Source organism: Pan paniscus, chromosome X, assembly GCF_029289425.2.
Source record: "Pan paniscus chromosome X, NHGRI_mPanPan1-v2.0_pri, whole genome shotgun sequence".
In the NCBI taxonomy this organism is placed as follows: domain Eukaryota; kingdom Metazoa; phylum Chordata; class Mammalia; order Primates; family Hominidae; genus Pan; species Pan paniscus.
Window position 1 is genome coordinate 8,522,238 of NC_073272.2, and position 22,600 is coordinate 8,544,837.

General features: G+C 40.6%; 1 protein-coding gene and 1 pseudogene across 1 annotated transcript in view; one reads left to right on the forward strand and one right to left on the reverse strand.

The window, feature by feature from the left end:
* PUDP (pseudouridine 5'-phosphatase) overlaps window positions 1–22,600 on the reverse strand; it is a 186,223-nt gene that overhangs the window by 14,438 nt on the left and 149,185 nt on the right. Inside the window, exon 4 of the transcript XR_010111200.1 lies at window positions 832–1,010. The gene's annotated coding sequence lies outside the window, so the exon portion shown is untranslated. The remainder of the gene's footprint in view (window positions 1–831; window positions 1,011–22,600) is intronic.
* LOC100978620 (ubiquitin-ribosomal protein eS31 fusion protein-like) lies at window positions 11,982–12,436 on the forward strand (annotated as a pseudogene).

Consider the following 22,600-nt stretch of genomic DNA (forward strand, 5'->3'; position numbering starts at 1 on the left):
AGCAAAACTTTGCTGCCCTGCAAGTCTGAAAATGACATTGTTGACCTAGAATCAATAGTATACACCTTCAAGGAATTTGTTCTCCATAATAAAGACCATTTCTGTGTTGACACGTACCTCTTCTAGTTTAAAGAATAATCAATGGAATAAATTTGAGACATCAGACTGTGTTTTTGCACCTATGGAACAAATTATTATTTTCTTCCATTGGGGTTTGAATTTGTGACTTTGGACACCTTGACTATTAAAGGCAAGTGATATAAAGCTGAAATCAACATTACTAAAGTGAGAGCATCCCAGGAGTCCCACCTGGGACCTCTGCTTAGGTCTCCATGTGTTGTTGCTACTCAGATACTTGGACAGTGACTTGGCAAACCAAAAGCCAGGAAAAAGAGGCTCTACCAGCTGAGGCTAAAATGCTGATACCTTTATCTGGCCTGGCCATAGGAAGCTCCGCCATGGCAGAGAAAGTCAGCACTTGCATAGACAATGCCTGAGCTAGCTCCACAGTCTGAATCTGAGCCTGTGCTCTGCCATTTTGTAATATGGACTTGCCAGGAAGATGTTCAAGAACATCATGAAACCTCTTTGGGTTCCAGGTCTTGGCTACCTCCTGTCCTTGCAAAACAAGTCCTTCACACGGTCCAGCCCTGCTAGCCTGGACACTGGAGTCTGGGGCCAGAGTCCCAGGTTATCATAAAGTGGTACATGGCACTGATGATTCCTCACACAGAAGATGCCAATTAAACAATGCCTTAAACAGTGTGTGTAGGATTTGAACAAATTCCATGGCTATGGGTTCAAGGGCAGTCTAGTAACACAGAACCTTACCATAAACTCTGTTTGCCTTCTTTAGTTTTTCAACCCAATTCTGCAGGGCACTCTGTGGTCCTTTGTAGATCATGTATCCTTGGAGACGTTTTGAGACATTAATGATCTCTTTGATGGAATCCATGATGGTTTTTGTGCTAAGTCCCATCTTCAGTAGGAAATGCCATGTAATGTTCTTTCTAAAAAAAGAGAGAGAGAGAGAGAACAACTTGGATTTACAATGTAAACACTATTTGTATTCATTTTTCCCTGTGCTGTTAACATTTTTGGAAAAAAGTAGCTATTTGTTTAATTTTAGTTTAATTTGTTTTTAATACATGTGTATCGTTGTCCAGATTGTACTCACCATTAAGGAATGAGAAAAGAGCAATAGTTGACTCTATTAGGTCAAAGGTTGGTAAAAACGTTTATAATAACAGACAGATGACGTAACAAAAAATGAACAACAGTCATCTCAGACTTAAACAAAAAAGACATAATAAAATAAAAGAATAACTAAAAAATCTTTCAAGAATCAATTCTGGGCCATCTTAGCCAATGAATATTTTTACAGATAGGTATGGTCAGTGATCGTGGTACTGAGAAGTTGCCAAAAGCAAATGGGAAGACTGTTGGTGCAGCAGAAAGTGTGAATTGTATTCTACAATCTTGCTTTCTTGTCTCTTGATAAAACTGCTCCATTTTCCATTCCCAAGTCCATTCACCAGCCTCAGGACACCCAGATGTGGACCTCAAAGCAACTTCTAACACTAATAGAATCCTTGCTTCTTAAAAAACCCAAGCAACTTAAAGCGGACACCATATACGCAGAAATCAAGGAGCATGTGCAGAGGATAAAACATTTTTGGGCAAGAAACAAAGACTGGTGGCTGAGGGTTGTTTCTCGATTAAAATTATTTTAATTAATACCTAATGTTATATAATGCTATAACACAATGTTATCATGCATAAAATGTCATAATTTGTTATGTCGCGTAATAGTATGGTACCCTGCAAAGTGTGTCTCCTTACAGCTAAATTAGCATGCATTCAACAGCACACATTAACATACCATGATTAAAGTATTTCAAAATAAATACCATGCAGGATCTTCTTTTATTTTGTTTAGCTCCTCGAATTATAGGTGGTCACTCTCTGTCCCCCACCACCTCCTCCACACACATCTGAAGGACACTCAGAAAGATACTCTCCATGAACATACTGGTGAAAAAAAGCAAGTGAAATTGCCGATTATAGTGTTCTAGATCCTGAGCAAGTTTGTTCCACAAAATCCTTGTAGATAAAAAATAAAATGGATAAATAAGCTGCTCCCACTTTGGAAATAAAGACAATAGCATAAAATGGTAATGAATGGTTGGTCTATAGGCACAAAAGGCATATTTAAGGAATGGGATATGAGGGGGAAGATATGTATAATAGAATCATTTTATTGGAAAATGAAACAGGGCACCTAGTTCCTGCTAAGCCTTTTCCAGAGACGGATAATTGATGCTAGGTCCCTGCAGAAAGCCAATAGGGCATTGCTGATAGGCGAGGACTAAGCAAAGCTTGGCTTCCAGTGCTTTTTTTAAATTAATTAAATAAATATGTTTATTATATTTAAATAAAATTTTAAAGCTTGAAAATATCAAAAAGGAGAAAGAATCGATAAAAATTGTCAAAGCAATTCTTTAAAAAGAGGCAAATAGTAGCTCTAGAATTAAAATTATAATAATCAGTATGAAATTTTTTTTCTATAGTTGAACTTTGGCTTCTGCTTTTAAAAACTATATTTTTTCTTTATTTTCTGATTTATTTAAGATTGAGGGGTTACATGTGCAGGTTTGTTACTTGGGTAGATTGCAAACCCAGGTCATGAGCATAGTACCCGATAGGTAGTTTTTCTTCTTTTCTTTTCTTTTCTCATTTCTCTTCTCTTCTCTTCTTCTTCTTTCCTTCCTTCCTTCCTTTCCTTTCTTTCCTCTCCTCTCCTCCCTTCCTCTCACCTCCCCTCCCTCCCTCCCTTCTTCCTTCCTTCTTCTCTTCGCTTCTCTTTTCTTTTCTTTTCTCTGAGACAGGGTCTTGTTCTGTTATCCAGGCTAGAGTGCAGTGGTAAAATCATGGCTCACTGCAGCCTCAACCTCCTAGGCTAAAGTGATCCTTCCACCTTAGCCTCTGCAGGAGCTGAGACTGCAGGCATGTGCCACCATACCTGGCTAATGTTTTAAATATTTTGTAGAGAAGGGGTCTTGCTCTGTTGCCGAGGCTGGTCTTGAACTCCTGGGCTCAAGAGATGCTCTCGCCTTAGCCTCCCAAATTGCTGAGATTACAGGCATGAGCCAAAGTGCCTGGCCTCCTTTTACAATATTAACTTCCTCCTTTGTTGTTGACCATTAGCACCTCCAATGGTAGCTCTGTTATCAGTTTTGCAGCACTCAAGGTGCATTACAGCCGGCCCTCTGTATCCATGGGTTTCGCATCTGAGGATTCAACCAACTATGGATGAAAATTTAAAAAAAAAAAAACAACAAGACTGATTATGTCTGTACTGAACACGTATGTCCTTTTATTCTTGTCATTATTCTGTAAACAAGAGAGTATAGCAACTATTTACATACTATTTACATTGTATGAGGTATTCTAAGTAATATAAAGATGATTTAAAGTATATGGGAGGATTGTGTAGTTTATATGCACGTACCACGACATTTTATAACAGGGACTTGGACATCTGTGGATTTTGGTATCCACAGGGTTCCTGGAGCCAATCCCCCACAGATACCAAGGGAAAACTGCACTCTCTCCTTTGCATGGTGCTTTATTTCCCACTAGAGAAAGCATGAAAAACAGATGCTGTGTGATACTCATCTCCACATCACCCACACAACCCAGCATGAGACCGACAAAAGCTCAAGGCTCCATAAATTGATGTTGAATTGGATTGAAGCTGAGCTTCAGCATCAACTAAATTCAAATCTTCACCCAAATCCTACGTGGCGCAGAAATATTGACGGATAAGATGATGTGATGTCTGGGAATTACTTCAAAATGAGCCAGTTGGTGGGGGGTAATTGAAACAAGATTGGTCAGCAGTTGAGAACTGTTGAAGCTGAGTTACATCATGTTCATTGCCACTGTTTTCTCTATGTTGTACATGTTTCTGTTTTTTGATTTAAAAAGGTTAGGAAGAAACCCCAATGTTTTAAAACTGGCAGGTGTTTAATAAAACTTTCTCTATATACTTATTGCTATGGCTTATCTACTAATAAGTGCTTCTTACCGTGGTTATTCCCATATTCTTGAATCAGCCGATATAGCATTTTTAGTGCCATTGTTAGTATAAAAAAAAATTAAAAGTTTCATCAGAGAGTCTCGCTTGAAAAATGCCTTCTGTTCCAAGAACTGGAAATAATTACAAAGCCATTTTTTAACCTATAAATCCCAACCCCGATTTAAAAGTTATTTTTTCATTTTCCCTATGTTTTAAGGGAAAAGTAACCTCAGCCCCATCATTTCATATATTTTACTTCTTGGGCCATTTTAGAAATCATCTATTCCAGTCCAAAATTTTAGAGATGTGAAAATTGAGGTCAAGAAACATTTTTGCCTTTCCCCAAATCGTAGAGTCAATCGGAAAAAAGGCAAGGATTGGACACAGACATTCAGATTAGGATTTTAAAATTCGTATATTTATTTTACAAGAGTTTGGTGCACATCTGCTGGATGCCGGGCAGAATAAACAATGCAGCCAAAGTCCAGGCCTTCATGGTGACTGGCAATTCTGTTCCTAGGATTACACCCAAAAGAAATGAGGACTTACAGACACAAACACACACACACCCCCAAGAGAAATGAGAACTTATGGATACACACACACACACACACACACACATACATACACACACGCACATACCCAAGAGAAATGATAACTTATGGAGACACACACATACACACACACACACAAATACACACACACAAGCATATACCCAAGAGAAATTAGAACTTATGGAGCCACACACACACACACAGACACAATGTGTACACAGGTGTTCATAGTGTAACTGCCTAATGTGTTCCTCCTGCCAACTGCAAATATAAAATAAACTCACCCAGACATGGCACTGCAGTAAAGAAAGAGCTTAATTGGCGTGAGGTCAGCCATTCCAGAATTATTACTCAAATCAATATCCCCGAAGGCTTGGAGGTTGGAGGTTTTTCCAAGATAGTTTGGTGGGCAGGGACTAGTGTAGGGGGCATGCTATTGGTTGGGGATGCCATCATAGGGGTGTGGTAAGTGGTCCTCATGCACTGAGTCCACTTCTGGGTGGAGGCTACAAGACTGGTTGAGTCACGGGTCCAGGTGGAGCCATCTGATTGTTAGAAATGCAAAAACCTGAAAAGACATCTCAAAAGGCCAATCTTAGGTTCTGCCATAGTGATGTTATCTGCAGGAGTAATTGGGGAAGTTGCAAATCTTGCAACCTCCAGAATGATGCCTGGTAATTATTTGGAATTCAAGCCCCTCTCATCCTTCTAACTTGGTGGCTTTTCATCAGTTTTCCAAAAACAGTTTAGTTTGGGGGAAGGGCTATTATCTTTTAAACTATAAGCCAAATTTGTCCCAAAGTTAGCTTGGCCCATGCCCAGGAATGAGCAAAAATGGCCAACCTGTGAGGCTACAAGCGGGACAGAGTCAGCCATGTCAGATTTCTCTCACTGTCATACTTTTGCAAAGGCAGTATTATTCATAATAGCCAAGAGGTGGAAACAACACAAATGTCCATTGCCTGGCGAAAGGATAAACAAAATGTGGTCCATCCATACAATGGAATATGATCCAGCCACAAAAAAGAATGATGTTCTGATACATTGGCAACATGGTGGAACCTTGAAAACACGAGGTTCAGTGAAAGAAGCCAGGCACAAAAGGTCATGTAACTGCCCAAGGGGTTCACCTTGCCCGCTGCCTAGACATAGCCGATTTATCAAGACAGAGGAATTACCATAGAGAAAGAGTAATTCACACAAAGATGGCTGTGCGGGAGAACGGAGTTTTATTATTACTCGAATCAGTGTCCCCAAGAACTTGGGGATCAGAGTTTTTAAGGATAATTTGGTGGGTAGGGGGACAGTGAATCGGGAGTGTTGATTGGTTGGCTTGGGGATGAAATCATAGGGAGCAAAGCTGTTCTCTTCTGCTGAGTCAGTTCCTGGGTGGGGGCCACAGAACTGGTTGGCAGGTCCAGATGGGGCCATCCGGTTGTTAGAAATGCAAAAACATGAAAAAAAATCTCAAAATGTTGGTCTTAGGCTCACAATAGTGATGTTACCTTCAAGAGTAATTGGGGAAGTTGCAAATTTTATGATCTCTGGAATAATGGCTGGTAATATTTAGAACTCCAGCCCCTTTCATCTTGACTTGTTGGCTGGTGGTCTTTCATTTGTTTTACAAGAACAGTTTAGCCTTTTGGGAAGGGCTATTATTTAAACTATATATTAAATTCCTTCCCAAAGCCAGTTCAGCCTATGCCCGGTAATGAATAAGGACAGTTTAGAGGTTATGAGGCAAGAAAATAGAATCTGGAGGCAAGAAACAGAAGGCCAATTCACACTTCAGCTATGACAGGAAATATCCTCTCCATAGGGCGTAGGCCAAGTAAATAACTTTGTAACTTTACTTCATCCTCTTCATTTACATAGGGCGTACCCCAAGTAACCAATGGAATTGTCTAGAGGGTATTTAAGTTCCCAAAAATTATGTAACAGGACCGTTGATCCCCTATGCTCGGGCCCACTCCCACACTGTGGAGTGTACTTTCGTTTTCAATAAATCCCTTTATTCCTTCCTTGCTTTGTGTGTGCATTTTGTCCAATTTTTTATTCAAGACGTCAAGAACCTGGACACCCTCCACTGGTGACAGTTAGAAATAAGATGATGTCAGCTAGGTCTGATGTCTTTCACTGTCGTAATTTTCTCAGTTATGATTTTTGCAAAGGTGGTTTCAATCACAGGTTGTATGATTCCATTTATTTGAAGTGTCCAGAATGGCAAATCCATCAAGACAGAAAGACAGACTATTGGCTGCCAGAGACTGGAGAGGGGAAGGAAAAGAAGGAGCTAATGAGTATGGGGTTTATTTTGGGCAGTGATGAAAGTGATCTAAAATACACTGTGCTGATGTTTGCCCAAACCTGTGAATATACTAAGAGGCATTCAATTGTACACATGAAATGGGCGAATTGGGTGGTATGTGAATGATATCTCAATATAGCTGTTCTATTTTTTAAGGAAAAATATAGAGTGCCATAAGTGCTATACAAAAAAATTAAATGGGGAGGAGATCAGGGAGTGGAGGTGGGTTAAGTTTTAGTTCAATGTCTTCCCAAAATTCCCTAAATTCCTATAAATTAGTAAATCATAAAAGATTCCTTGAATCAGGAGTCAAGTAATGCCACACCCAGAGCCAGCCACCACCCTCCTGGTACATTAATTAGATTGTACTACATCAGTACAGATTTAAAAACCATTCAAATGCTTTGTGACTCCAGGAAATTCAGGGTGTAAGCAGGAGAATACTGCCTCCGAATCCATGGAAAATCCTGCCTTCAGAACCGGAATTTTATCTAAGGATTCACGCAATTTGGGTTTCACACTATTTGTACACCCCGGGGCTGTGCTTTGCAAATATAATGCCAGAAACACCAGAACCAAAATTAGGTGATTCAGTACCAACTGGCCCACTGAAAGCATAGAGTCAAGAAATCAGTGCCTGAGCCATTATGGGGCTGGTACTTTTAAAAATGAATGGACTTGATATTTTTGCAAGTTTTATTATGGAAAAGTGCTTTTGGGTTGGTCAAAAGCCTTCAGAAATCGTTCTACAGCCCGGCTGTTCCCACACCAAACTAAGGGTCAGGCTGCTTATTCTAGAGGACCAATGAATGAGATGCAGATGAACTGGGAAAGAAGGGACTTTTTACTTCTGCAGCCAGTTACAGGGAGAAGGCCTGGAAATTATCACCAGACCAACTCAAAATTACCAAGTTTTCCAGAGCTTCTATACCTTCTAAGCTATACATCTATGTGTAAAGTGTGCATTCATCTAAAGATATAAGCAATTAACTTCATTTAATCTATAACTAAGATTTGAGTCCTGAAGACCTTCCTCTGGAGCCTCAGTAAGTTTACTTAATCTAGATGGGTCCAAGTGCTGGGGTGATTGCCCTTATTTTGTCTCCTGCTAACTCATGGAGGTTTGGGGAGTTCCTTTAGTCCCCAATAAAGCTTGTTTGTGGAAACTTAGGGAGTTTCTTCAGACCCCTAATAAAGCTGTTTAATCCTAAATAGGTCCTGCTAAGAATTACTTTGTTAAAATCTTCATGCTTTAAGGCCCAGGAAAGGCCTGGGCAGAACTCTTGGTGGGCTTTTGTTACATTCCGGCCTTTGTATGAGGGCACCGGCTCTATCAGCTTTTAATATTTAACTTCACCACTCGGTCAGTGCTGAAACAGTTGTTGTGGAAGCCTGTGTTAGTGAGACCTGGCCTTCCACACGGCCCATCTGGAGGCAGCCTCTTGCCCCGTAATAATTCTCAGTGCCCACCTTCCTGGAGGGGTGACTCAGTGGTTCTGTCAGAGGCATGTGAACCACAGCAACTCCATCTTGAATAGGATCTGGGTAAAATAAGGCTGAAACCTACCGGGCTGCATTCCCTGACGGTTAAGGCATTCTAAGTCACAGGGTGAGATAGGAGGTCGGCACAATATACAGGTCACAAAGACCTTGCTGATGCAACAGGTTGCAGTAAAGAAGCCAGCCAAATCCCACCAAAACCAAGATGGTGAAGAGAGTGACCTCTGGTCGTCTTCACTGCTACACTCCCACCAGCGCCATGACAGTTTATAAATGCCATGGCAACGTTAGGAAGTTATGCTATACGGTCTAAAAAGGGGAGGCATGAATAATCCACCCCTTGTTTAGCATATCATCAAGAAATAACCATAAAAATGGGCAACCAGCAGCCCTCGGGGCTGACCTGTCTATGATCAGAGTGGCCATTCTTTTATTCCTCTCCTTTCTTAATAAACTCACTTTCAATTTACTCTGCAGATTTGCTCTGAATTATTTCTTATGCGAGATCCAAGAGCCCTCTTTTGGGGTCTGGATCCGGACCCCTTTCCTGTAACAGCCCTACAAACCGCCCTCAGTGGGACCTTTCACGTTCACTGAGAACTGCATTTGGAGTGCACCTACCACCTCCAACCCCACACAGCCCAGGGGCTCGGCGCAGGCTCTTCCCAGTTATGCTTTCATTACAGTGAAAAATCACAGCAGATGACAATCGCCCCCTCCGGCCACAGAAGTCTGAAAGAGGCGCCCCTGTATTTTAATAGAAATGTAATAAATTGTACCCCGAAGAAGAGACACCTTTGAAAGCATTCTAAAGGCTTAACTTGACCGCAAAGTAGAAAACTCAAGAAGTTGCCCAGGGCTCGGGTCTGACATGAACCTTTGATTTTTGCTATTTCTGTCATTGTGTTTGACTCTGAATTTAGTGTCTGCTCTCTCCCGGGCTTCCAGGGAAACTCGCATCCTGGAGGGCCATCAGCCCCAGGCATCCATGCAATCCACTGCTCAGACGTGATAAAAAGGAGCAAGTATGAAATATAGTTTTAGAGGTGTCAGAAGAAAATAAATTGGGTTCACGTTGCGTTTTCTTCTGCATCCGAATATCCCCAAAGCAGAATTTCATTGCCAATCTCAGACCTGTTAAGTTGCTTCATGCAAATTAAAAAAGTTTGCATGCAACCCTCCCTCCAGCTGCCTGCCAAGACCCACCCCATTTCATCCACCGTCCAGCCGAAATAAAAGTAAAGGCTAAGAAGCCTGCTCCAGAGCAGTCACCTCTGATGTGGGAAACCTGAAAAACTGGAAATCACCAGCCAAGAAGAATTATACGTGTGAGCTTCACATAGGTGGGGTGTGATGGATGTGGACAGAGCAGCAGAGAGAAAGCCCAGGGAGCATATGCTAAAAAACCTGGGAAGAAAAATGCAAAATCCAGCAGCCTTAGAGGTGGCCTGAGGAAAGAGTTTAGGTTAGAAATATCTGTGCCCTAAGAATAATGGGCATCTATGTTCCTCCAAGAACATCAGGATAACCAAGGAGCATTAAACACCAAGTTAAGAAGGAAACACGATAAGGAAACCAGCTTAAGCTCAAGGAAATTAGAGACTCAGGGGTTCATTTTGCAGCAACTGCTGAGTGTGTGAATGGAAATGAATTTCTTAACATCACTGAGCTTTCGTTGTAAAGGAGAGGCAGTAATACCTACCTTGCAGGGTTACTGGATTGTTATATATGTGACAGCAACTAAGACAGACTGCTTAATAGCATACATTGGATATCGTGACCCACAGAAAATGTTCTAAATGGGGGTCGGCAAACTATGCTCATGGGCCAAATGTGGCCCACTGCTCATGTTTATAAATAAAGTTTTATTAAAACACAGTCACGCCCATTCATGACATACTGTCCACGGCTGTTTTCCTGCTGCAGCTGCAGAATTGAGCCATTGAGACAGATACCATATGGCCCAAAAAGTGGAATATATTTACTACCTGGCTTTTACAGAAAATGTTTGTTGATCCCTAGTCTAGAACATCAGTTAATCACCAATCACTTGGGAATAGCAATAAGCTTCCATCTGTTGACCATCTGTTATGTCTGGTCATATGTGATTTCATTTAATCTTATAGGTATTACGATCTCCATTCTAATTTTGAGAAAACTGAGGTTCTCAGGTGTTATTTTCCCAAAGTCATGCCATTGAAAACACCAACATTCTGATTTCAAAGTCAATTCTACACTGATTCTCAGTGGCATTTTTATGAAAAAGTAAGGATACAATGCAGGAAGAGGGGAAAAATGTCCTAGGGCAACCTCGTGGGTCTGCATAGTGTTCTTTCTTTTTCATCTGCCATCTGCAGTGGAACCACCACGAAAAGGCAGATTTTCAAAGACAAAACTGTGAACCTGATTTCTCGAAACCCAGCGAGGTCAGGCTCCTCCAGTCTCATCTCTTTTGGTGCTCCCACTCTTCCCTCAGCTGGCTGGCTTTGGCTCTCTCCTATATCCCCAGCCCCTAAACATGCATATTCCTGGACCAAACCAATGGTCAGGCTGCTTATTCTCGTGGCCCAATAATGAGATGGAGATGAACTGGGAGAGAAGAGAGTTTTCATTTCTGTAACCGGGTGCAGGGAGAAGACCTAGAAATTATCACTAGACCAACTCAAAATTACAAACTTTTCCAGAGCTTATATGCCTTCTAAGCTATATGTCTACGCATAAGTGTGTATTCATCTAAAGCTTTAAATGATTAACTTCTTCTAATCCATAACTAAGGTCTGAGTCCTGGAGACCTTCCTCTGGAGCCTCAGTAAATTGACTTAATCTAAATGGGTCCAGGTGCTGGGGTAATTACCCTTATCTTCTCTCCTGCTAAAGAATGGAGGTTTGGGGAATTTCTTCAGACCCCCAATAAACTTGTTTGTGGAGGCCTGGTGAGTTTCTTCAGACCCCCAATAAAACTGTTTAATCCTAAAAGGGTCCTGTTAAGATTTCCTTCATTATCTTGTCATGCTTCAGGGCCCAGGAGAGGCCTGGGCAAAACTCTTGGTGGACTTTTGTTACATTCCAGCCTTTGTATAAGGACACTGGCTCTATCAGCTTTTAATATTTAACTTCACCACTCGGTCAGTGCTGAAACAGTTGTTACGGAGGCCTGCCTGTTCAGCTGTTCGTGAGACCTAGCCTGCCACATGAATACCCAAGTATTCCCTAGTTAACTCTTAGTTAACACTTTCAAAATATCAACTGGAATGTCGCTTCTTCAAATGAACCATCTCTCCCCCAAGACTGAGTCAAATCCCCTTATAAGATACATATACATGCATATATATTTGCATGTATAAATGTATACATATTCATGTATCTGTATCCTTCACTGCACTTAGAAGAGTTGTAAATTCATATTTATTTGTGTAATTATTTAACTAACCACTGAGGTAGGAACCCATCTGGTTTTGATGGTCCTTGTATTCCTAGCAAATGTTACAGCACCTGCCTCAGAGTGGGAATGTAATAAATATTTTTTGGATTTTTAAAAATGCAGATCTTTGTAAAAGTGGAGAAGACCATCATTCTCAACATTGAACCATTGGATACAATAGAAAATGTAAAGGCCAAGACCCAGGATAAGGAAGGAATTTCTCCTGACCAGCAAAGACTGATCTTCGCTGTCAAGCAACTGGAAGATGGACGTACTTTGTCTGACTACAACATTCAAGAGGAGTCCACTCTTCATCATGTGTTGAGATTTCATGGTGGTGCTAAGAAAATGAAGAAGTCTTATGCCATTGCCAAAAAGAATATGCATTACAGAAAGAAGATTAAGCTGGCTGTCCTGAAAAACTCCAAGGTGCATGACAATGGCAAAATTGGTTGCCTTCATGGGAAGTGCCTTTTAGATGAATGTGGTGCAGGAGGTTTTATGGCCAGCCACTTTGACAGGCATTATTGTGGCAAATGTTGTCTTATTGCTTCAACAAACCAGACAAGTAATCGTGTATGAGTTAATAAGAGACATGAACTAAGAAAATAAAAGTCATAGGTTGAAATAGAGATTGTTCAGCCAGTTGACATAAGGTAGAGCACTGACAAAGAGAAGCTGCTCACCTTTAGTGGTGGTTATGTTCGGAGCTAGCAGAAAAGCCTCCTGACTTCCTCCAGGACTCAGGGAAGGCAGGGGAAGGAGGACTTTGGTGTCTTAGTCCCTTCTCACCTCTTTGGCATTACTTCCTTCCCTCCCAACGTCGCACCTTATAATCTACTAACTCCAAACCAACAGGAACTCTCCTCCCACGCCCTACATTCAAACACCCTAGGTTTACATGTGCAGGCACGCATGCACACACACACACACACACACACACACACACACACACACACACACACAAAGGCTGTTATCTCCCAACTTCCTGAGAAATGCTTATGCAGGATTCTAAATCCTGAGCCCCTTCCAGGGGTTGCCTTGAGCCTTTGCTTCTTCAAGAGCCCCTCCCTAACCCGAATGCCTCGATACTGAGCTCTGGGCTGTCTGTGTGTACTGCTGTTTGCCATGTAAAATCCCTCCATTGAACACATCTGTCTACTTGCCCATCTATCCCAAAGGTCTAGGGGTACATCAATATCAAGGGCCATGTCTTTTCTTGGGATTCCCAGGGTAGCCTCTAATTAAGAAAAATTCACTTATTTGAACCAACTTCCCCAAATAGAAAGTTCTAAAAAACGAGGAATCAACAGAAAATTAAGTTCCAGTTTCCTCCTTCACCTCTCCTGCCCCAAAAGTACTCTTTTTGGCTGGACTCTTCTTCCATTTTCCCCTTCTAACTGCCTCCAATGTCTCCAGCAGAATGAGAGAGAAGCTGTCCAGGCTGCAGAGAGGAGTGGTAGCAACTGGATCTCGCCTCAGAAGGTGGGGACAGGGTAGGCAGAGGGAGAATGCATCTCGCTGGAAATGCCAATGCCGCATGGGCCGGGAACTGCAGAGAGAGCTTCCCTTATTGAAGGAACGAAGTCAGAAAACTGGGAATTGGTACCTTCCAAGAGAGGGAGAGCCAGCAGGTTGGAGAGAGGGTGTGTGAGGTGGTGTCAGACTAGTGGACACTGCATATAAAGAATGTCAGAATATAAATGTTTATTTGTTACAGAGTCCTGGTTTCGGGTGACTCCAGATGGAAAGTGCCTACTGGCGGGTGTTTTGCCTCTCTGCACGGGCACGAGGGTGCTGATAGTTGCTTCTGTCACTTGTTTCATTCCCACGGGAGCATGCTTGCACTTCCCAGGTTAGGCTTTTGGTCAGGTTTGGGCTTGTGGAATTGTTTCAAATTTTTGACATTATGGTTTTGCAATACCTAGCTTGCCAGGACGCTTGCCCCCAAGCAAGTTCTTCTCTATCTGCCCCACACAGATGAGGTTGTGTGCATTTTTACCATTACTCTCCAGCGGACCATTCAAATACAAACATACTATATTTGTATCTCAATCACTTGCACTTGAGTCTGCTGTTAAGATTTTTTTTTCTTGCCCACTCAGCAAGTAAATGCCTTGTTTGTGATCACCAAAGTCAAGTGTTTAGACAACCTGCTCAGGCCCATTATTTTCCCCATTTATTTGATGTCTTTAAAAAAATTTTTTTTAAATATTGGGTATAGTGGCTCACACCTGAAATCCAGCACTTTGGGAGACTGAGACAAGATGATTGCTTGAGCCCAGGAGTTCAAAACCAGCCTGGGCAACAGAGTGAGACCCTGTCTCTATAAAAAATTTAAAAATTAGCTGGGCATGGTGGCATGTGCCTATAGTTCCAGCTTCTTGGGAGGCTGAGGCAGGAGGATCACTTGAGTCCAGGAGGTTGAGGCTACTGTGAGCTATGATTGCACCACTGCATTCCAGCTGAGTGAGAGAGTAAGACCTTGTCTCAAAAATAAAATAAAATAAAATAAAATTTTAAAAAATAACCACTTAAGATAACCTAAGTCCCATTATTTTCCCCATTTATTTGATAACTTAAAGAGAATCATTTAGAATAGAAAAAAGTAAGTGACAAAAAAAGAAAAATAAATAAAAAGGAAAAAAGAAAGAAAAAATTTTAAAGAAAAACAGGAAAAAAAAGAAAATTTAAAAAGTGAGTGACAAAGTGAAAATATTTGGCTTATCTTCTGAGAGGGGAGGAATTTGAGACTGTAACAAACATAAAGAAAGGACATCTATGCGTAAGAAAAAATTATATAATTAATTACCCAGATGCATGAGGTCTAAATGTTCCTGAGTTTGCCTAAATGTCATAGTTATGCTAATGACATGTATTCTATTTTATTTTTACTTAGAGACAGAACTGAAGTTTGGGTGGCTGCCAACAAGTTGTTGAGCTTGAAAGCGATGCTATAAATTTCCAAGGACATGATTGCAGTTGCATCGGATGTACTTGTCTACTCAGCTGATGTTCAAGTTCAAAATAGAGCTACATTCTGAACATGGGCAATGTTCTTAAAGGAGAATTTTCAGGGTGTCTTAATATTGTTTGACCTCAGGCAGAATGAGCCAAAGGCAGTGGGGTGTAGGAAGAACATGAGACTTGATCTCTGGGAAATGAGCTCCACCACTCAACAGCGTAAGAACTTGTTGTGATGGTTAATATTGAGTGTCAACTTGATTGAATTGAAGGATGCAAAGTACTGTTCCTGGGTGTGTCTGTGAGGGTGTTGCCAAGGAGATTAACATTTGAGTCAGTGAACTGGGAGAGGCAGACCTACTACCCTTAATCTGGGTAGGCACCATTCAATCAGCTGCCAATGCAGCTAGGATAAAAGCAGGTAGAGGAACATGGAAAAACTAGACTGGATGAGTCTTCTGGCCTCCATCTTTCTCCCATGCTGAATGTTTCCTGCCCTTGAACATCAGACTCCAAGTTCTTCAGTTTTTGAACTCTTGGACCTATACCAGTGGTTTGTCAGGGGCTCTGGGGCATTTGGCCACAGACTGAAGGCTGCACTATCACCAGCTTCCCTACTTTTGAGGTTTTGGGACTCAGACTGGCTTCCTTCCTCCTTGGCTTGTAGACAGCCTATTGTGGGACCTCACCTTGTGATCATGTGAGTCAATACTCCTTAATAAACTCCCCTTTATATATACCTCTATCCTATTAGTCCTGTCCCTCTAGAGAACCCTGAGTAATACACCTGGGCATGTCCCTTAGCACCTTGGATGAATCCTTAGGTCTGTGAAATAAGGGAGCTGGAGTTGATGGTCTCTAGAATGATTTCTTTTCCCAAAGTTCCCTGGTATTATTACTTACAGAAAGATAACAAAATGTAACGAAATGTAACAAAAATAGGAAGCAAATTATAACCAAGGCTGAGCCTGTTCATTTCCACTGAGGTATCTCTGGGGTTTGTGAAAATATAGGAGAGGGTATTAAAGAAAGAGTGCCATGAAAACTGAAACAGAGGAAGTCCAGAGTCCTCTCAGACTCTGGGAAAGCCACACACATTATGTGACACACACTTCTTTATATTCAGATAGAGGCAATCTGACATGCACTTCATACATGGATTTGATAACAGGCCATTTTGAAAATGGGGAAAAATAGCCACATAGAATTATATACAATGATGTTAACTGTACTAATATTGTTAATCTTATAATATTGTTAAAAATAAATATGTTCAAATTTATGTTGCTGCTTCCACTCCAAGGACTACTACATTTTTGTATCAAAGGAGCAGAGCATAACACCATTTCTCTTACTGAGTCAATTGGACTGAGCTCACCCCACATGTGCTAGAGGAATCAATCTTCATGGAATGGGATGTCCAGTAGGGCACGTGGATCTAAGGGAGAATATTGAAAGCCAATACAAAATCCATATGAAATTGTATGACAATTAAGACAGAACAAATTGGAATATTAGATTTCTTTTACATTTCAGAATTTTAACTGCTATTGAGTCCATCAGAAATAAACCTACAAAAATAATGTCTTCATATTGATGAGTTTTGTTACAGATATCTCCTGTTTCCAGACCAAAGCAATGGAAAACAATGAAGAAAAGGAAAAAATTAGGCCAGGCACAGTGGCCCATGTCAATAAACTCAGCGCTTTGGGAGGCTGAGGTGGGAGGACCACTTGAGGCCAGGTGCTTGACACCAGCCTGGGCAACACTGTGAGACCCTGTCTCCTCATAAAACAGAAAAAATAGCTGGGCATAGTGGCATGCATCTGTAGTCCCAGCTACTTGGGAGGCTGAGGTGGGAGGATTGCTTAAACCCAGGTGTTGGAGGCTATATGGTTGCACTACTGCATTCCAGCCTGGGTGACAAAGCGAGATCCTGTTCCAAAATAAAATGAAATAAAAGTCTGTCTTTGATGAGGTGAAGAACCAAAGAAATACTAAAGCACAATCTATGAAGAAAGACTGTCAAGCCAAATAAAAGTTGAACAGTGTGAAGGGGAGGTACTAAGACAGGGAGAACACCTCTGATATGTTCTCCAGAATTGGTGGCAAAACCCCTAAGGCAAAACTTTGCTTGAAAAGACAAAGTGGGGATTCAAAGTAAGAATGCAGAAAAGAATGAGGGAAAGCAGGAATGATCATGGAAACTTTCAGACATAGTGAGATGTAGGCTACAAACATGGTGTGACAGAAGAGATATGACAAACGGCAGCTGCTTGGCAAGGCTGGTTTACTGAGCAGAAAAGAGTTAATTTTTTCACCCTATCGAAAAAACATAATGGAGTTTCTTTTGAGGCAGAGAAACTCCTTCCTAACTGTGAGCTATGTCATGTCATAACAGAGAACTGATGGGGGGAAAAGTGCTAAGAGATGACAAAATAATGGCATAGGGGATCCAAGGTATGTATAATTGGTACTCTCATAAAAAGAAGGGAAAGTACTATAGGAAAAAAGTCAAAATATGGAAAAAAAGAAGATGTGACAAGAAATGACAGGAAGGGCACAAAACTGTGAAGGAATCTGAAATCTTTGCATAGACTTATGAGAATATTATGAGGAATCTCAGTTTCAAAGAGGCATGGCTTTCTTTTTTTTTTTAAAGCTCAAAATAATAAAGAAGTCATTTATTTACATGTGGAACAAGAACAGAGAATGGACATGCAATTCTCAAAACTGAAAACTAGACAGTACAATCGCAAATCATCCTAATGAATACAAGAAGGCTGACATTTCAACAGAAATTATCATGACCACAAAAAAACCCTGTAAATGAACCTAGGTATGACAAGTACATGCACCAAACAGGAAAGGTAGAGTGCACAGTCAACCAAAATATCGAAAGCCTTTGCAGAAAAGTGTAGAAAAAGTATCAGGAAGTCTTAATCCCAGAATGAGGTAAGGGATCTAAAAATATGAAAGGAGGCTGGGCATGGTGGCTCACACCTGTAATTTCAGCACTTTCGGAGACCAAGACATGAAGATTGCTTGAGTCCAGGAGTTCGAGACCGGCCTGGGCAACATGGCAAAACCCCATCTCTAAAAATTATACAAAAATTAGCCAGTTGTGGTGGTGCATGCCTGTAGTTCCAGCTACCTGGGAGGCTGAGGTGGGAGAATCACTTGAGTCTGGGAGGTGGAGGTTGCAGTGAGCTGAGATCATGCCAGTGCACTACAGCCTGGGTGACAGAACAAGACTGTGTCACAAAAACAATAAAAAATAAAAATAAAAATATGAAAGGCATCAAAAGGGGCTTTGAGTTAATATTATAGCTAGAAGAACAAGGAGAAAAACCTCATCTTGGGTCTTATAGCATCAGCCAAATATGAGAGGCGCTCACAGGTCCTTCTCTGAAGATTATTCTCAAGCCCTTTCTTCCTCAGGGCCAGAGAGTTAACAGTTCTTATTGGTTCTTTCTAGCTACCACTGTCTTTTCCATCTTTTGATGTTCTCTTTTTTTCTTTCCCACAAAGCCAAGCTACTAACAGTCATTCCTGATTCCCAATACAATACTCCTGGGTAAAGGTATACACTGCTGCTTAGTTATTTGAGGGCTTAGGTGCTAATCCATATGGGCAAATACATACACTGTAATGAACTTGGGATATAAAACATTTTCCCCGTCCAAAGGCATCTAACTACCTCTCCTCTGCCCTGGGGCACTTCACAGCTCCCCTTTTGCAGACATTTGTGTTTCTTTAGGTAAAGCTGACACTGTTTTTAGTTATTTTGTGCAATATGGAGGGAGGAGCATGAGAAACAAATAGTGGATTTCACTGAGTTTTTCCTCCCAAAAGGCCATTAATCAAAGGGTAGAACAATAGGTGGGAACTACTGTGCTCAGGTAACTGCTTGTCTGAGAATTTGGGCATGTGTGGGAATCATTCCAACTTCCAACACATAGCTTGTCAGGTCCCCTGTGCACTACCAAGATCTCTTTGGGTCCTTGCTTCTAAAATTATGGAATGGCTGTGGTCTTTTCACAACCTACCCAAATTCATTGGAATAAAAAAATAGTTTCAATTTCCATTTTTTCCTCATATATATATATACACATATATATGTGTATATATATACATTTTTATACATACATATGTATATATATATGTGTGTGTGTATATATATGTGTGTGTGTGTGTATATATATATATATACATTTTTTTTTTTTTGAGATGCAGTTTCACTCTTGCTGCCCAGGCTGGAGCGGAGTGCCATGGGGTGATCTCGGCTCACTGCAACCTCAAACCTCCTGGGTTCAAGTGATTCTCCTGCCTCAGCCTCCCAAGTAGGTGGGATTACAGGTACTCACCACCACACCCAGCTAATTTTTTGTATTTTTAGTAGAGACAGGGTTTCACCTTGTTGGCCAGGCTGGTCTTGAACTCTTGACCTCAAGTGATCCACCCGCCTTAACCTCCTAAACTGCTGGGATTACAGGCATGAGCCACCGCACAAGGCCCCTCCCATAATTCTTTTACTTAATGGTTTGACATCCTCTGCCTTTGCTGGTTTGGAAGTACTAACTGAAAAAAATAAATAAATAAACAAAATGCAACAATTATTAGCAGAAAATCCCACGATGGGATAAGTTTAACAACTTGTTTTAGGGCAGGGCTGGGTTGTGTATTTGTTTGTAACTATAATTCTATATATTCTATAGAATACTTGTCATATATGCTAGCTTTGGCTAGCCATATTAATCATAAAATGAAAATAGCTATCAATAATCATAGTCCTTCACAATATCAAGGTGTCCTATAGGGAGTACTGCAAATTCTAGGTGTTCCATCACCTACATAATGGTAAAAACCATTTACTAGTTCTTCTACAGCAAGACAGAATATCTCCTGGACTTTTATTTTCCTGCTTCTTCTCTTTCAGAATAACCTGCAAAGAGGTGATTGTGAAGTTAAAATATAGAAGAACATTAAAATCCTAAAACTATGAGGAAGTTACAAGAGAATCAAGTTGTGAAAGAAATATCTTCCAGCCTGAATAAGCTGCTTCTTAAATTTGTGAAAAGCTTACAATTTTTCTGGACTTATCATTGATAATGTTGAGAAATCATTTATAAAATAGTGCAGATTTCCATCTAGAAAACTGAAAATTAAAATGAACAAATGTTCTGATTTTTCAAAGATTAGAAGAACATGAATTGCACAAATGTGAGAGCAAGAAGATGGGGTGTTGGGCAGTGTCAAATGCGTGCCACAGAGAAGTCAGGCAGAGGGAGTTGAGAGAGGACGCTGAGTTTGGGGATTAGAAGTTACGTGAGATTGCTGAGAAAGCAATTTAGCTTTGAGAAAACATGAGCTTAATGTCATCCCTGAGGATACTTTGAAAATGGATTATTTTAAGGATCATTGGTGAGTACTTAAGTCAGAAAGTGGAGGTCACGTTGAGTCAGAATGGGCTCATTTTGAGTAAGTCATGCCAGACTAAACTCATTTCACTGGACTGATAAGTACAAGAAATGTAGTAGACTAGAAGGATTGTATCTCCTTTGGAGCTAAAATAATTGACAAGCTTTTTCATCATAGTCTTGTGGACCTGGTGAGGATACAATTAAGATCAGCTTACAAGTATTGACACTGAGGATTAAGAGATGGATGTCCACCTGGAGGGGTGTTTCTCACGGTCCCTCTCTGGCTGTCTCCTGTTGGCCATTTTAGCTAATGATTTGGATGAGTAAAAGGATGGTGTGGGAATCAGGGCTGCCAATTTGGGGAAGCTGGGATGACGAGATAATACCTTGTATGACACAATTGAGACCAAAAGAAACCAGGAATGGAAAAGAGAAATGAAGAAACAAGCTTCAAAGGAGACTTGCTGGGCTAGATCAATGGACTGAAGCTAACAAGATGAAGACTGATAGCAGCAAAGTACTACTCTTGTTCAAATATACCAGCTACACAAGTACCGAGTAGGGGAGACAGGGATGAGGGGCTACGCAATAAAAATAATCAGGGCAATTGACTGTCAGGGCAATATGAGACTTTAGTCTTTCTCCAGCCGAAAAAAAAAAAACCTCACAAAAAACAACCTCATATAACTTCCAACAATTGCAGTATAAATGTAGTGTTGAGCATAATGAAAGTAACCTCAATTTGTACCTCACTTTGAGTGATGGTTTTCATTAGAATAATCGAGAGCACATGCTAATTACTAAAAAGTATCTTTGATATTTATGCAAATTCACAATTAAGAATAAAATTTGATTAACCATGTAACTTTGGGGTTGGAAAAATGAATTTATTCAGTGTGAGTGGTATTATAGTCTCTGATGAACAGATCACCCACAGAGCTGTGGAGTTTTGTCCTGAGTGCCCAACAATATGTTTTCAGAGAAAGATGACTACTACGGCAAAGAACCAAAATGCAGACAGATGAATAAGTAGGAGAAAGGGAGAGGAGGGAAAAGAGGCTGGGAACTGGTGGGGAAAGGGTGGGGAATGAGGATCAAAGACTAAGCACGGTAGAGGGACACGCTCTGTATTTGAACTTTTTTTGATGATCCATATAGCTGGGTGACTTTTCTCTATGTCTGTGTCCAGACTTCTGGGTACAGGGAGTGATAAGCGCCATGCAATCGCCATAGTACCTGATCTCAGGTAACCTCCCTCATCATACACTGTGCTTTGTAACATTTCACACAACAATAACTAGACCACCATGTGAGTACTTCTCTTTCCCCTCTAAACACTAAGATAAGTCCATGGGAGCAGGGCGACTGTGTTGGTCACTTTCATCACTATGTCTTTAATGCCACCTATATAGCCATACGTAAGCACATATGAAACACTCTATAAAAAAAGTTTGAATTTTTGAACATTGCTCAGCGATTTAATAGATTCCCTACATGGTGGAAATTTAAAAATAGGAAATATAAGAAGAAGAAACACCTCAAGTTAGTATCACAACATTGCAGCCTGAGAAGAAAAAATACATTCTTTCAATACAATGAGGTACATAAAATAGTAATGAAAATTGACCACTTATTAGTTCATAAAGCAGGTTTTCAATAAATTTCATCAGGTTGGTGTATAGACGTCACATTTTTTCCCATATGCACTAGGTTAGAAATCAAGAAAGCAGAGATGACTATTTTAAGTGAAATTTTAAAACACACATTTTAAAAACTCGAGGGGCTGCACTTCAAATAGGGTGCAGTATATACTGCTCGGATGATGGGTATACCAAAATCTCACAAAGCACCACTAAGGAGCTTACTTGTGTAACCAAACACCACCTGTTCTCCAATAGCCTATGAAAATAAAAAAATAATAATAATAATTTAAAAATTAAAAAAAAACCCTCAACGGTCAAAAAAGAAACTGTAATGGAAACTGAAAATATGTGTAAACAATAATAGTATTAAATATTTTTTAAAAAAGAGAATACCATTAGGGCAGTACCTAGTGGGAAATTTAAAGCCTTGAATGTAGAGATTCGAGGTAAAAATAGGGCAGGAATCAAGACATTGTGTATCCACCAAAGGGAGCTAGGGAAGGAACAACGGATTAAACCTCTGTAAAGTAGAAAGAACAAAGTACTAAGACTGAAAAACGTCTAGCAAGACTGAATAGAAGCGAGATAAAAAGAGAGCGAGAGCAAGAGAGAGAGGAAAAGAGAGAGAGAGAGAAACAAACACACACTACTGGAATTTGTAAAACCCACAAATGTAAATATTATAGAGATAAAAATGATAGCCTTG